This window comes from Chrysoperla carnea, chromosome 2 (assembly GCF_905475395.1).
Source record: "Chrysoperla carnea chromosome 2, inChrCarn1.1, whole genome shotgun sequence".
NCBI lineage: Eukaryota > Metazoa > Arthropoda > Insecta > Neuroptera > Chrysopidae > Chrysoperla > Chrysoperla carnea.
In genome coordinates, this window is record NC_058338.1 from 92,090,138 (window position 1) to 92,106,592 (window position 16,455).

Below are 16,455 nucleotides of genomic sequence, written 5' to 3' on the forward strand. Positions count from 1 at the left end.
TTATAGTTTATATTTTATTTTCTGTTAATGAAGATGGAGCTTTTGTTTGGAACCAAAACCTAATTCTTTGCTTACTCACTGCAGCAGACGTCGAGGGTAAACATGCCTAGTAAAAACGACGACCACCAATGCAAATTTAAATAAAAAGCTTGATTTTTTTATATGAAGTTGTACTAAGTCTTAGTCAATTTCAAAAATGGAAATTTTAGGGAGCGGTTACCCGATTATTTAAATAAATAAAGACTTCAAAAGTAGGCATATTTAACAATGGTTTTATGGGAAAACGGTAGATGGATGATATGTTTTCATTAATTTCTCCAAAACTAGTCGGTGGAAATAAAAAAAATTTTAAATTAAGGTTAAAACCTTAATAAATTATTGAAAACAAAAAAACCCGTTATGCCCGATCAATTAAGGATGTATGAGCACGGTAGTGGGGACACAAATTAAAAAAATATATATATTTCAATTTTGATGATGAATTTTTCAATTTTTTTTTTTTTTCAATTTTGATGATGAATTATGTTTTAACTTGACAATATAAGACGAAAAGTAAGAATATAATTTTTCGATATCTGGAGTAATTTTCAAAATATCGAAAATTGAAAATTTTGTTTAATTCATCCCTAAATCTAAAATTTATTGACTACCTTAATCGTTACTAAAAATTAAACAATATAGCCTCGTGCTAGGCGTTGTATAGTAAGGCGCATAATAACAAGCCTTGATCCCAGTAAATGGACAACGGCCTCTCCTTTCTCAAATGTGAATGTAATCACAATAAGGGTAGAATGTCTAATGCGTTTCTCCACGCTTGCCTGTCAGTAGTAATTCTCGACCATGTATTTACACCGTATTTTCTGAACTGATCCGACCATCTCCTATGTTGTCTCCCACAATTTCTACTATCCATTCTTGGTGTCCAGAATATAATTCGGTCTGCCCATCGATCGGTTTTTGACCGTAGAATGTGTCCTGTCCAGGTCCACTTTAGCATTTTAGCAATAAACTTTGCTGAGCGAATATGTCTTTTTGAACGTATCACCTTATTTCTAATTTTATCTCTACGGGTAATATTGAGTATACAGCGTTCCATTCTTTTCTGGCAGATATCCAGTTTATTGCTAATCATGTGTGTTAGTGCCCATGATTGACATCCATACGTTAAAACTGGTGTAATGCATGTATCAATTACCTGAGCTTTCACCCTTAAAGAGTAGTCTCCTCTCAGAACTTCTTTCAAAGACCAGAATTTCTGCCAGACTTTGGCGCAGTGGCGTTGTATTTCTTTGTTATACTGATCTTTAAAGGATACAATTTGACCCAAGTACACGTAGTCTTCTGCATAAGCGATACAATTGTTTTCTATAGATATTGGTATCATTGGACCGTTGGTGATAATTTTTAATTTTTAACTGCTGAGTGTTGATCATATCTTTACCATAAACCAAGTGATAGAAAGAAGTTGGAAATACAACCCAACCACTTATATAGCTTTTATAGACCTTAGTAAAGCCTTTGATTGCTTAAAACATCATATTATCGTAATACATTCATAATATAAAGAAAAACACTGATAATTTTAAAGGTTTCTAATGTGATGTCGTTAATAAACATTCTGTAGTATATGTAGTACCAGCATTGCACCTTTGCAAAGCCGGGGCGGATGGCTAGTGCTAAATAATATCAAATATACCAGATAAGGTCAAGGTTTTTTAAATATGAATTAAGTATTGTTTATGAAATACTATTAAACGCATTGAAGTCTCCATAAGTTTTTAAACAGTTTAAGTATATCTACCTAATCGTTTAACTCACGCAGACAAGTCAAGCAATGAATGAATGATTCAAACGGTGAATGAAATCATACTCTTAATTATAAATCTATTAGAATCGTATCTAATAAAAAATTAATTGTATTTTTCTACAAGGGCAGATAACAGCTGAGATTGATAGATCAAAATACTTTCAATAAAATTAGATTATGGATCAATCAATTAATTATAACAAATGTTAAAATAATTGTTTTAATAACCTACTTTAAATATAAACACAATTGAGATGCATTTTAGATTATAAATAATATAAATCGGTAGTTACTTCCAATAAAATATACTTTCATTTCATGTTTTTGCAAGCTTTTATTTAGTTTCACCTGCCCGTTATTTGTAATTAAACCTGATTTTCCTGTCGCTTCCACCATATTTGATATACTTACGCTTTTTAGTTTTAAGGTAGTACGAGCACCAAGACAATTTTTGATTTAGGGTTGAAAATTTTTGTACCTTATTTTCAACTTTGATGATGAATTTTGTTATAACTTCATAAATGTAGACGAAAAATAAGAATAAAATTTTTCGATATCTTCCTTGGTTTTCGAAATATCGAAAGATATATCATTAAACAAAATTTTCAATTTTCGATATTTTGAAAATTACTCTAGATATTGAAATATTCATACTTTTCATTTTATATTGTCAAGTTCAACATAAATCACCATCAAAATTGAAAATACATAATTTTTAATTTGTGTCCCCACTACTGTGTTCATACGTTCTTACTAAAAAAACCAATGTTAAATATGCCTACTTTTGAAGTCATTTATTTATTTAATTAATCGAGCATCGTCACTACCCTAAAATTTTCAGAATTGATTTAGACTTAGTCCAACTTCGAGACAAGCTTTTATTATAATAAAAAGTAGAAAATAATATTTCTTATGAGTTCCTCACACTAGACTATTTTTAAAAGCCTGAGACGCTTAGAACCACCCTTAATATTTTAAATTGAGCCAGTACATCTTTTACAAATAGTCGTTTATGAGTCACTCATAAGAAAAATTAATTTCTACTTGTTAGTAGAATAAGAGCTTATACCTAAAATTATTTTTATAATACATAGGTGCTTCAGTATCAGGGCTATTTTAAAATGCTCATCTGTATTATTTTAAAATGCTCAACTACTAACAAAATTACGCCCGTTTTCATAATTTTCCATGTGTACTTTGCTTTTAAATAAAAAAAAAAAAATATCAATTTAATTTCAAAAGATAACCATTAAAAATTTTCTGCCCAAAAGATGTGCTTCGGAACTATAATCAAATTATTGCCCCTGTAGTTAAACGCAATAATTTAATTTCATCAAACAATTTATTATGACAAAGGATTCATAATTTTGAAAAAAATTATTATATATTTTTGGAAATAATACTTAGAGTGATTTTTGGAAATAATACTTAGAGTAATACACATTAAAAGTTAAATTCTTAGAAGAAAACGATCCTACAAATTTTTATAATTAATAATTTTTAAATTTTTTTCCACTTCTGCGAAATTGTAAACATGTGGTCCAAAGAACCAATTCATATAAAATAGGTTTGTAAAAGTTCTAATCGAATTCTGAAACCAGAAAAGGTGTTATATTTTCGAAAAAATTTCAAAAGAAGATAACGTTTTTGATAAATTTCAAAAGCTACGAATTTTTCAAAATTAAATTCAAAATATAATTGATAATTTTAGTAAACTAACTTCATGTTACAACAATACCAATTTGAAAGACGAAAAACAAAAATTTACAAATCTCAAACAGTTTTATTAATATTGATGAAATAACTCAAATAAACATTTAAAAATGCTTATCACGTAAATAAAATAAATAATTATTGGGAGTAAAAATAAAAAATAATTTATTTACATTATTTAGTAACAAACATGTTAAAAGTGGTGTTTTATTTCATGTAATTTTTATTTTTTATTTGTTTTAATAAAATATAAAAATGTAATAAATAATAACAAAATCTGTGTGTTAAAAGAATAGTGTCGATTTTGAAAGTAAAATTGTAATAAAAATCATTTTTTTATTATTTAATAATTTATTATAATAATTCTTTTTAATATAATTGTCTGTCGTCCATGGTATACATTTTATTTTTAAAATAATATTAATATTTTTAACATTAAACTAAATATTTGTTTTTTATTATTTTTATTATTATTTTTTTAATTTATTCACATTAGCCCTCAAAACATATCGATTTTTAATTGTGATACATTTTTTTAAATATTTATCAGTTGGTGAATATTTAAATCGTCGTGTTCGGGAGAGTTCTACTTAAATATGAATTTTTATCATTAATTACGATTACAATCTAAAATTAAACAGTTTATTCCATTTTTTAAAATTTAGCTCTCAGCTATTCTACAAAAGTACCTATATATATTAGGAAATGAAGCATTTGACACAGGAATTGTCTGCTCAACAGTAAATTTTTATGGGAGCCGGTGGAAAATGTTTGACAGCCGGTAAAAGAATCAAGAAAACATATAAATTAAGCTACATTTAGATAATTTTTTGAGAGACTTTTATTACTGTACGTTGCTACAGTGCAGATCTTCCTTGCTTTGCATTGGCTTATAAAAATAAATTAAATTTTCTTTTGAGCATAGTTGAGTTAAAATAATGAGAACGCCTAAATCACTGGAAAATATTACTTTTTTTAATTTTTCAAATTAAGGTCAGGTAAAAAATGAAAATAATCAAAAAAACTTTTAGAAAAGCCTAAAATAGAAACATTTCATAATGTAATTATTAAAATTCTATAATTAATGTCAATAAATAAGCTTAAAAAATATATTTTTTATGTATAGATGAAATTGAGGCCAAAATTTGCGTTTTTTTTTTTCGAAGACTTTAGTGAGTCTAGGAAAAAAATGTCATGAGTCAAATTGTTTAGAATACTTCAAAATAAAATGTCATATAGTTTTCAAATCTAATTTTTAACCAATTCAATCAGATGAGTCTTAGAAATAGACAGAATAGAAATAGATAGAGACTAGAAATAGTTATGGCCGGAAATTAAAAATTTACTTGTATGAGTATTAAATAAGGCGTTTAGATTTTTAATTTTTTCCAATTTCGAGAATCTTTCATAAAATTTCTAGCTGTAAAGAGGGATGTTTACGAAAAAATGTTTCAAACAAAAGTTGTTTACTTATTATAAGAAAAATTTTTTATATTTAAACTTTTGCTCTATCTCTAACTGATTACAAAGTGGGTCCTTAGACCCACTTAACCTATGTTGCTCATTTACGAACTAAAACTCACTTTTTAAGTCATGAGCACGCTATAAGTTTCAGCTTCATATCTCTTTTCGTTTTTGTGTTTTTTTGAGTTACAGACAGACAGACAGATAATCGGTAGCATCAACATTTTTAAGTGTCACAAACTTGGGAATAAACTTTGTTTACCTTGATATACCAGTTCCTATGATTGTTATACCCTGTATACTCCGTGTTCTGTTAATGACTGCAGAAACCCGGCTTACCAAAATAAGCTCATCAAGAGCAACAAAAAAACGTTTTTCCAAATTTGGATCCTAAGAGTCCTAATTTGGGAGATACAGGTATGGAAAAAATTGATAAATTTGTTCATTCACTGACTCACATTCGATAACCAGTAGCCAATGATAATCAGTAGATATTAGTAAATTTCACTTAATAATGAAAGGGATTTTTAAAAAAGTACAAAATTATTTAATTGGGCCTGGTATAAATATCCCACTTTTTATATTTTTATTATATTTTTGTGAGAAAACAATAACAACTCTGAATTAAAATTATATCAATGGACGTAAACAAACAAATCACGCCCATTGTGACGTATACAACGTGGGATTTGACCAAAACCAATAAAATAATTTTATACTTTTTTTAAAATCCCTACCATTATTAAGTGAAATTTACTAATATCTAATGATTATTATTGGCTACTGATTATCGAATGATGGTCAGTGAGTGATCAAATTTGTCAATTTTTCGTTACCCGTATCTCCTAAATTAGGCCTCAGATCCAAAGTTTTTTTGTTGCTCTTGATGAGCTTATTTTCGGAAGCTAGGTTTCTGCAGCCAATAACAGAATACGTTGTATTTGGAATATATACAGAGTATAACAATCATAATTATGAAAAAATAATAATTTACAGTAGATCAATCACAAAATTATCTCAATGTAATTTTTAGTTTAAAATATAACTTTTAAGACATCTCAACGTAACTTTTGAACGGACTATGCTGGCAACACTAACTATAAGATTTATGTATACCGTTAAGTTTATATATACTTACACTATTTTTTGTTAAAGTTTATTAAAAAAAATTGTTTTATTGTTCATTTTATAAAAGTTAATTATGACATTAATTTCACATCTCATAACAATTACTAATTATTGTAATTATAAATTATTATTTTATAATAATGCTTAATTAATTACAACAACTTTCATATATTATTAATATCCATAAATTATTAATTATTTTACATGGTATGAGTCTCTTTTTTTAGTCCTTGATTGATTTTAATCAAAGATTTTGTGGGTGTATCTATACTGCAATTCCGATTGCAATTAAGTAGATATTATTGAGCTATGGCTTAGAATACAAAAAATATAGTTCAATTTATAAATAATCCGAAAATAATGACTTAATTTAAATAACAAAAATTTATTTTAAAGTACCCAATTTTGTTAAAAATGTTCGAAGATGGCATTGCAGCTTGAATTTTTAAAATAGTCCGACTGTTTGAGCATGTACGATAAATGTTCATTTTTTCGGTAAATGAAAGTTCAAAGTCCCTTGATCACAATAAACACAGATTTGGGGCCTTTTGCGGGGCAATATTTTGAATTATTTCATTTTAAAATTGTGATTTTTACTGTACCTTATGGAAAAACTCACAATAATTGTACAACAATTATTCGGTGATTGAGCTTCAAAAAAGTTTACATCATTTTTTAATTTATCACAGATTCTGTGTATGCAAAAGGAAATTGCTTTACGGAGCTTTCCAAAAAGAAAACATTAAAAAACTTTGGTTTTTGACGCTTTTACGATATTATTAGAACATTTTATTACATTTACGTCATAAAAATTGCCGAGTTTACGATATTTTAGAGCATTTTATTACATTTACGTCATAAAAATTTCCTAGTTGACTAGTTGACTACTCACGTGACGGTAGGTTTGAGGCTAAATAAATTACGTACTATTATAATTAATTATTTAATGTTACAACTTTGGAAAAAGTCTTGCCAACAAGTTTAAATTGGTGAAATATAGAAATAATGGTCGTAAAAATACGTGTGATACCTTGTTTAATTCGGTATAGGAGTTCATAGAATCACCTAATTTGTCCATTTCCGGTTGTCTGATCGTCTGTCCGTCTGTCTGTCAAGAAATATCCAGATGAAATTTTTATGGCGTACTCAAGTCGTAAAAAGTGAGGTCGAGTTCGTAAATGACCAACATAGGTCAATTGGGTCTTGGATCCGTAGGACCCATCTTGTAAACCGTTAGAGATAGAACAAAAGTTTAAATATACAAAATGTTCCTTATAAAAAAATAAACAACTTTTGTTTTAAACATTTTTTTGTAAACATCATTGTTTACCCACGAGGGCGCTAATTAGTTGCAAATTTCATAGTATGTATTAATTTGGGAATATCAGTAATGTGTGTGTGGCTATTTAAAAATGGATATCTTTTTTTATTTACGTGAGGTCAAAAAACAAACGATTACGTCATCCACACTTTCTATACAGGGTATTTCAACAATTAACACAGTCAATTGTTTGTTTTCACTTGTTAAATTGACATTTAATACCTTATAAAAATTATTTAGCGTAATATACTCGTTTTTGACGATATTTCAACAATCTATAAATGTCGTCAAAAACACCAATATTTTCAAAATTTACTCCTTTTTGAGAATCTTTTTTTTATAATTTCTTAAATATTAATATTTTATGAAATATAAGCGAAAAACGAAATAACTTTTTTTTCATCTTTAATTGTTTATAACTTTTGCAATTTTTTTATTTGCAGAAAAACGCTTCTGGCACATTTTTCCAGACATCATTCCGAATCTAATGAGTTATCAAACGCTTTTTTTTCTAACAGTATTTCTATATTTCATCAATTTGAACTTGTCGACTAGACTAAAATGGCTTATGTAAAAGAGCCATAAAAATGTTATAGTTTGAGCCTTATATAAAGAAGTGTGTTGTAATCCTGTTATATTTGGTGATAAATTATAATAATAATTGCATATATTCATCTCAAGGTTTGATATTGTTAATTACATTTTGAATTTCGGTAAAAAAATTAATTCTCACGTTTTGTGTTCATCTTTTCTTTTATCAACATTTTACATGCTTTGATAAAAATTTGAATAGAATAAATAAAAGAAATCTTAAGGTTTTTAATTTATGTGAGTAAAAATATGATTATATTTATCATCGAGGACCGCACAATTGGCCATGGCAAAACATTTTTGAAGTCTCGACTGTAAAAATTCCAAATTAATTTTTAAGATTTTGTAAACTAATCAAAATTTAAAAATAATAAAAATCAACTTAATTTGATTATAATATAAACATTTTCAAAGATATTACGTAAAATCTACCAGAGAAATGATTTTTTTTCAAAAAAGTAAAAAAATTGGGTTCACTTGACGGTTGGATGAATCGTTTCGAAGATAACTCTTGAAATCGATCTGCAAAATTTATTCATATGGATACGGGACCATATCTCAAAAATTATACTTCTATTTTTAACAACTATATTGAATCCAATTTTAAGTGTTGAAAAATCAAAAAAAAATTACGAGCAAACGGGTTCAGTCTTGTATTGTAACATCTAGTACGATTATAGGGAACCCTTTGTATGCTAGTCCGACTCTTGGTTTTTAAAAAACAGCCATTTTTGCGTCGTGGTAATAAATTTTGGTTTTTCAGCCAATAAAAGCTTTTAAAAATGTTACCATTAAATAAAAAAAACTTGTATCAATATTTGTCAAGTTTTAAGTTTTAAAATCATACCAAAATTAAGAACTGTGCATACAAATGAAAATTATACAAGCTGCAATGCACACACAAGCTGAACAACAATTTTCAGCTTTAATAAATTCATTTAAATACCACGGAAATCATAAATGAATCTCATTTATTTATTGTTCATAAATAAGGGCTGACTGACCAGCCCTGTTCTAACGTTGAACTGACTGACTATCATAACTGTTATTTATATGCAATATACAATATGTATAACAATTTTCAGCTTTAGTAAATTTATTTTAGTACCACGTATAACTGCATCGTTTTGATAGCTTATATTTGACCCCTGTTCTACCGTTCGCTTGACTGACAACAGTATGTGTGTGTACACAACTACTATAACCAATCCTCAAATGATTAGCTTTAGTAAATTCAACGATTTTTTTTGGCCTGGCTCTTCCATTAAAAAGGATTTTTAATAGATAAATAAAATTTTTCGAATCGTTTCATTTTTTTTTTTTGGTATTGAAATATCTTAAGATAGTAAGTCCCCTTTAAAAAAACGATAGATATCTTTGATAATGTTGATCAATTTCGTCGTCCCTGGCTTTAATATGATACATAAAAGAATAAAATAGAACTTCTAATCCCAATAAAAAGATACAATAATACAATAGGTAACTAAATAGATAGATAGATTTTTTTAATTGACTTTATGGTAAGTTAAGGTATTGTTTGTATTAAGTAAATTAAGTATATTAAAGATTTACTTATATAGATTATAATATGTAGTATTTGTTCTATTACCACCTTTCACTTATAAATACGCGAGGTCTTACCAATGCACTGTATTAGAGTATTATACTGTATTGTATTGTATCTATCAGATAAAAGGTGAGTCAAAATTATATTGACATTCTTTATACAAGCTTTTATTTAAGGCGTTAGTATGTCAGTTAATGAGTATTTAATACACCTTCTGTATAAATTTCAAGTCGATTCTCTGTACGGTTTACGATAAATTAATTAGCTATTTTTACTTGGTGGTATATAAAGAAGTTGTAATAAATGTTGGTGTTTTAGTCAAAGAGTGCTTTTTAAAAATGTTTTACCATTTACATTAAAAAATTTTTGCAATATTCTTCAAATTTTAATCTTTAAAATCATACCAAAATTAAGAACTGTGCAAAAAAAATTATAGTTTAAAAAAACTAAAAAACACGTTTTTGTAACCAGCTGACCTAAAAACTAGAAAATAATTTCTTTAAATTCAAAAAAATCATTTTATCGTAAAAAAAGCGTGGGGTGCTAAATTTAAATTATTGTAAATATTTATAGACAAATATTGGTAAAAGTAAAGTCGTTATAAAATATCATAAGAAGCACCCCACGCATTTTTACGATAAAATGATTTTTTTGATATTAAAGAAATTATTTTGTACCTTTTAAACTATTATTTATTATGTATTAGTTATTTTTTTGGACTATTATTTATTTATCAAATATTCAGTAAAAATATGGTGGGAGCGCAAGTAAATGTATATTAATTGAATTTATATTAGGTTTTTTGGTAGTACATACTATATTTTAATAAATAATTAAAGTAATAGAAAATAATTTTATTATTAGTGTATGACTATTCTCAAGAGATTTAATCTCTTGAGAATGAACGCAAGTTCGAAAAATTTTGAGATCAAATAAAAAAAGTTGTAGTCATAAACTAATAATAAAATTATTTTTTATTACTTTAAATGTATATATTTTCAGATAAGGAAATCGTTATTCCTGAAAATTCTGATCAAGTGATTCTGACCAAAATTTCCATATTTGCCAAATTTCGAGTTAATCCGACGCATTGAAAGGGGTCAAAATCATGTTCAAAGTTTCCGTTACATACTAACATACTAACATACCAACATATTAACATACGTATGAAGCTAAAAAAATCGTGTTAAAACAATTAAAAATTATTTTTGGTAAAAAAAACTTACTTTGATAAAAGACGTATAAAAGGGTGATTAATTGGTAAGTAAAATTTCAAATTTTTTGTATTATTTTCTTTTTTTGATATCAAAATACATTAATATTCTCCAAATTCTGCTGATAATATTCCATCTTTATAATAGTTATGATAAACACCAAACTCTTTCAGAGATACTGAATCACTTCTTGTGTGGTTGTCACAACGCAGAATATATTGAGCTCCCACTGATGATTCACTTGCTCTATTAGCTTTTTTGCCATACCAACAGTACTAGCAATTTTATAAATGTTTTATTTAAATGTTAGGGACTTTTAAATCATTCTGTACACACATAAAATATAACATGTGTTAATTTATCATTAGTACCCAATGGTTTAATTACTCAATTTCATTTACAATAGTATCTGTTATTTTATATTGATTTGTAAATAGATATATATTTTTGTCTATGCCAGATAGTCAGTCTTTTGTAATTTTAATAAGGGCTTGTTAAATATTATTTTTATTAATTTTCAAATAAAAATTTGCCCTTGTAGTGTCAAGAATTATTGTTTCAAAGGTTTAAAGGTTTTATTATTGTTATTATTTTTAAATAAGTGTAGCGGAATGGTTGCAACGATTTTTAAATAAAATAAAATAGATGAAAAAATTATTATAAACTCGTCACTATGTCGAAAAAACATTGCTGCAATAATTGGAAGTAATACTACTTATTACTAGTAATACATAATGAAGAATTTCAATTCTTAGTTTCTGTTTTTTATCATTTTGATTTCAACTATTTAAGGCATTTCGACACCTTAAACTGTGTCGAACTTCAATTGAAAATTGTCGCCATTACCGTGCTTATACATCCTAAATTAGTCGGGCACAACGGCATTTTTTTCCACTTTATTAAGGTTTTAAATTTGATTTAAATAGTTATTTTTTTTAAATTTCTATCGACTAGTTTTTGAAAAATGTATGAAAACATATCATTCATCTACCGTTTTCCCATAAAAGCAATGTTAAATACTACTTTTGAAGTTATTTAGTTATTTAAATAATCGGGCAACCCTCCCTCAAATTTTCAGAATTGATTTAGACTTAATCAAATTTTATCTAAGTTTTTATCCCAAATAGCCCAGATATATCTTAGACACAGTTATTTAAAGATTTCATATTATTCGTTGTGTACGTAGTCATGGTAGGGACAATAAAATCGACACCAGCGCTACCAGTGTAATATTTTGGCACAAAAGCAGGCTGTTATGACTAATTTGCCATTCTTTACATGTAAATGTTATAGAAAATGTCAAATTAAAATTATTGAAAAATAACAATTAATTATCCTTGTTGCATTTAAAATTGTGAAAATAAGAGACCAAATTGCATAAATATTATTTTTCAAATGTAAATTATCATAATTATTTACTTAAATTTGTGAGACAATAATATTAAATTTTCAATGTTAGCCATAAATGCAATCCACACAATTATATATGCATCCATACAATATATTAATAAAGTAGTGTATCATTACCATGGAAAAGCCTCCAATAATACTTATGCACGGTGCGAATACCGATATTATTTTATTAAATATGTAATAATTTATATAAAATTATACAAGAAAATAATTCATCATATGTTTTAATAGTTTTTTCAGATGATTTAATATGACTTTTAATATATGTTGTCATATATTATTGTATAAAATTTATTAATCAAAATTCCCGATAGTTATTACTTATGTTACGATAACTTACTTAAAAAACTAGTACAAATTTATATATAATTTAAGTACCTTCATATAATGATTTTTAATATAATTTACCTGTAATGTTGATAATAGTTTTAAAAGTAGGTATATAATAAGTACACCTGTTTTAATTTATATAAAAATATATAATAATTGATTATAATTATTTCATTTTAATGTTATTAAAACATCAATGTGTAATATATCACGCGTTTTAATGTGCAGATGATGTAAACATATTTATAATAATTATTTCATAAAAAAATATAGATATTTATTAATCAAGTATGAGTTTGATTCTTGCATCAAGGATTCTATATATCATTTACTACACTGGAAAAAAATTCTTAATATCAACCGATATGAGGTTGTCTCAACCTCATCGTAAGATAAAATATGAAGAATGGGGCCAGAAATGTGATACAACTACCGTACGGGGTTGAGTGGTGAAGTTGACCCAAACGCAAGAGTTGTTTGTATAAAAGTTATATACTGTCTAAACAAATTTCAAATATTGTTGTTTTGAAATGCAACATAGTTTTAAACAACTTTTATTTGATTGGTTCTACCACTTATAAATATTGATGATACAAAATAGTGATGTGATTGGCACAACCACATGAACAGGTTTATCAGGTTTATTTTTTAAATAAAAGTAGCTTTCTCCGAGTCGGACTTGAACCAGCGACTTATTGATTACTATTGATAATGTATCTTAAGTCCACCGCTGTACTAACTGGGCTACCAATGATTGTTATTAATGAAATTATGTTATATATTATAAAAATGATCAATAAGTTTATTTCAAACTCTCTGTAAATTAGTATCAATTATCTTCATGTAGTTGACACAACCACACAGTGGCTAGACATGAGAGGTATGTGTTCGTAGTAACCCAATCCTATAATTAAAGAATACGGAAAGATTTTTCTTTCAATTAGTCTATTCGCTTAATTTACACGATTATAAATTCCAACTAAGTACAATTTTATTTTCCATCAATAAAATGCATGACTTTAAACTAAAATCAATCTCTTTTATAGAAGAAATGATTTTTTTTGTTTAACTTCAGTGATTTTGTATCAATTCATATTTTAAATTCAATCCTATTCTATTGTTAATACAAATATTTAGCTCTACTTATTCCAATCATTATTAAATTGTAAGTATTTTTACTTTATTTCAATATGAAACGGCCAACTTTAGGATCAGCTTGTCAATATTCTAATTTTTTTCATTGTAGGTGATCAAATATATTGAGGTTTATCTATCCCCAAATATGGTATTATCTCATCTTACTATAATAGAGTAATTGTTAAATGTTAAACTTAGAGTAATTGTTTTAAATCAGTAAAATTGATGATTGTAGAAACTTCTGGAGCCTTTAACTAAAAATGATACAATTCAAAAAACAGACACATGTCAACTGCATGAAATGAATAGCCTTTTTGCCCTTTTGTTAATTCATGTTCAGATAACAGAGCAAAAAGGGGATCCTTTGCTTAAATTCAAGTTATCGAGTTAGACGATTATCGTAGGCCGAAATATATCGGAGTCTTAATTAATCAACTTTCTAAGGCTTCAACTCATAAAGTCAATCTAAAATTGCTTCAAAAATTAGCTTATTTTACATTGTTGCCTCTTGTTCGTGCAAACTTCTAGTTATGAAGATAATGGAATCGAGATATTGTAATCAGGGTTCGAGGATATATATCAATGGATATATATCATGATATATATCCGATATATATCCGATATATATCCGATATATATCCGATATATATCACGTGAATTTTTATGATATATATCAATACAAAAATGATTTTAAAAAATTTAATATTATTTAGTAATTTTTGGCGTTTGTTACCGTATTTCTACTTCCCAAATTTTGATGGCATTGAAGTAGAGTTAAAACCTACTAATACTAAGTTCAAATCGTGTCGTGTCAGAAAAAGTTCGTTACTAAAGAGTAAGTTTAAGTAAGATTCAGAATCGGAAGATGATCTAGCTTTATCTTCCTTGCAGTCAAACCAAGCGCAATTATGAAACGACACTTTTTTAATTTTTTATGGGATAATTAAAAGTTTATTACGAATGATTGATGACTGATTTTATAATTAAAAGATTGATTATACTCTTAGAGTTATTATTTGTAATGTTTATTGTTTTGTTGCCTAAGCCTAGTGCAGGTATGACCATTGACTGATAACAATTTATAAAATTGTTTTTTGTTTTAAAGTTGATTTTTATTTATAAAAATTTTATTATTTTTAATTGATTTTGCCTGATCTAGAATAATATTTTTTGTTTTGGTTTCATTTGTCTGATTTGAAGTGCATAAGTAAATAAAACCTTTAAAACATTTTAGTTTTTTTTTTTTAAATATCAAAATTTTGATATATATCGGATATATATCAAAAATATCCAATAATATCCAATTTTGATATTTATAATAAATATCGGATATTTTCGAACCATGATTGTAATGTCGTAAATAAACACATTCTGTAGTATATTTAGTATCAGCATTGAACCCGTGCAAAGCCGTGACGGGATATAAATATATATATATATATATATATATATATATATATATATATATATATGAATCTGATGTATTTATTGTTCATACATAAGGGCTAACTGACCAGCCCTAACACCTAACTGACTGACAATCATAACTGTTATTTATATTAAATATACAATCTGTATAACAAATTGCAGCTTTAGTAAATTCATTTTAGTACCACGTAAAACTTATCATATATCTGATCCCTGTTCTATCGTTCGCTTGTCTGACCGCAGCTCAGTATGTATACACAACTACTATAATCAATCCTCAAATTATCAGCTTTAGTAAATTCAACGAATATTTTTTGCCCTACCTCTCATCCAATAGGCTATTAATTAAATTTTGTTTAAAGCACCTTTCCAGGTACGGATCCCCTAAACAAATCGTGTGGATATGTGCATACATATTAAAAATATTGCTACATTTAACTTCAATAATTTATGATTTAGATTTTAATTATTGATATTATTATGTCGGAAACAATTCAATGATTTTTGCAAATCGATTTTTCCATTTATTTTTTTCTTAATACAAAAACTTGAGTCATGGCTTATATAATCAGTTTTTTTTTATGTGAAAACTAGAATTATTACATAAGAATTGTTTTATAATTATTTATTTATAGTTGTATTATTTGCATAAATGTGCTTTAAAGGAAAAAAGACTTAGGGCATTGCGTTGGATGACTTGTATTACATGTCACTTAATCGTGAAAACCTAATTATTATGGGAATTCTTAGAATAACTATTGAAATATTCAGATATAAGATGATAAATGTCTTTAGGATACAAATTTTTATATATGTAATAAGTGATTTAATTAAAATTAAGTGATATCTAATTTTTATAGAAAAAATGGGAAAAATTTGATTTAATGTATCCTTTATAAGATACAGAATTTTTAAGTAAGAGCTCAAAATATCGCCTCTACTCTATATCTAAATTTAGGATTACTTACTCGTAGAACCCCAATCATGATGATTTAAGTTATTGAACCATCCATCGTAACGCTGTTTTTCGGTATAACTTTGTAATCCGTCTGAAACATACAAAAACAATAATAAAATTAATTATATTACATAAAGTTTTTTGGAGTAAAAAATTGGTATATTTTTTAAAATTAGTAAAATTTTGATCTTTAACCTATTTTAAAATCATGGAAATAAAATTTTAATTTTTTGCTAATTCATTCTCCTGAAAAATTTTAAAATTCTATTAACATAATTTTTACTCCAGTTAACAACTTATTGAATGGATATAATAAATTTGTAATTTTAATAAATTTCTAAAGTAGTACAAGCGCCAAAGCAACTATAGACATTGTGTTTCAAA

At 26.4% G+C, this 16,455-nt stretch overlaps 1 protein-coding gene across 1 annotated transcript in view; it reads right to left on the bottom strand.

The window, feature by feature from the left end:
* Positions 1-16,206, bottom strand: part of LOC123291727 (dual oxidase) — a 41,599-nt gene extending 25,393 nt beyond the window's left edge. The window contains exon 1 of the mRNA XM_044872119.1: positions 16,082-16,206. The gene's annotated coding sequence lies outside the window, so the exon portion shown is untranslated. The remainder of the gene's footprint in view (positions 1-16,081) is intronic.
* Between the last annotated feature and the right edge of the window lie 249 nt (positions 16,207-16,455).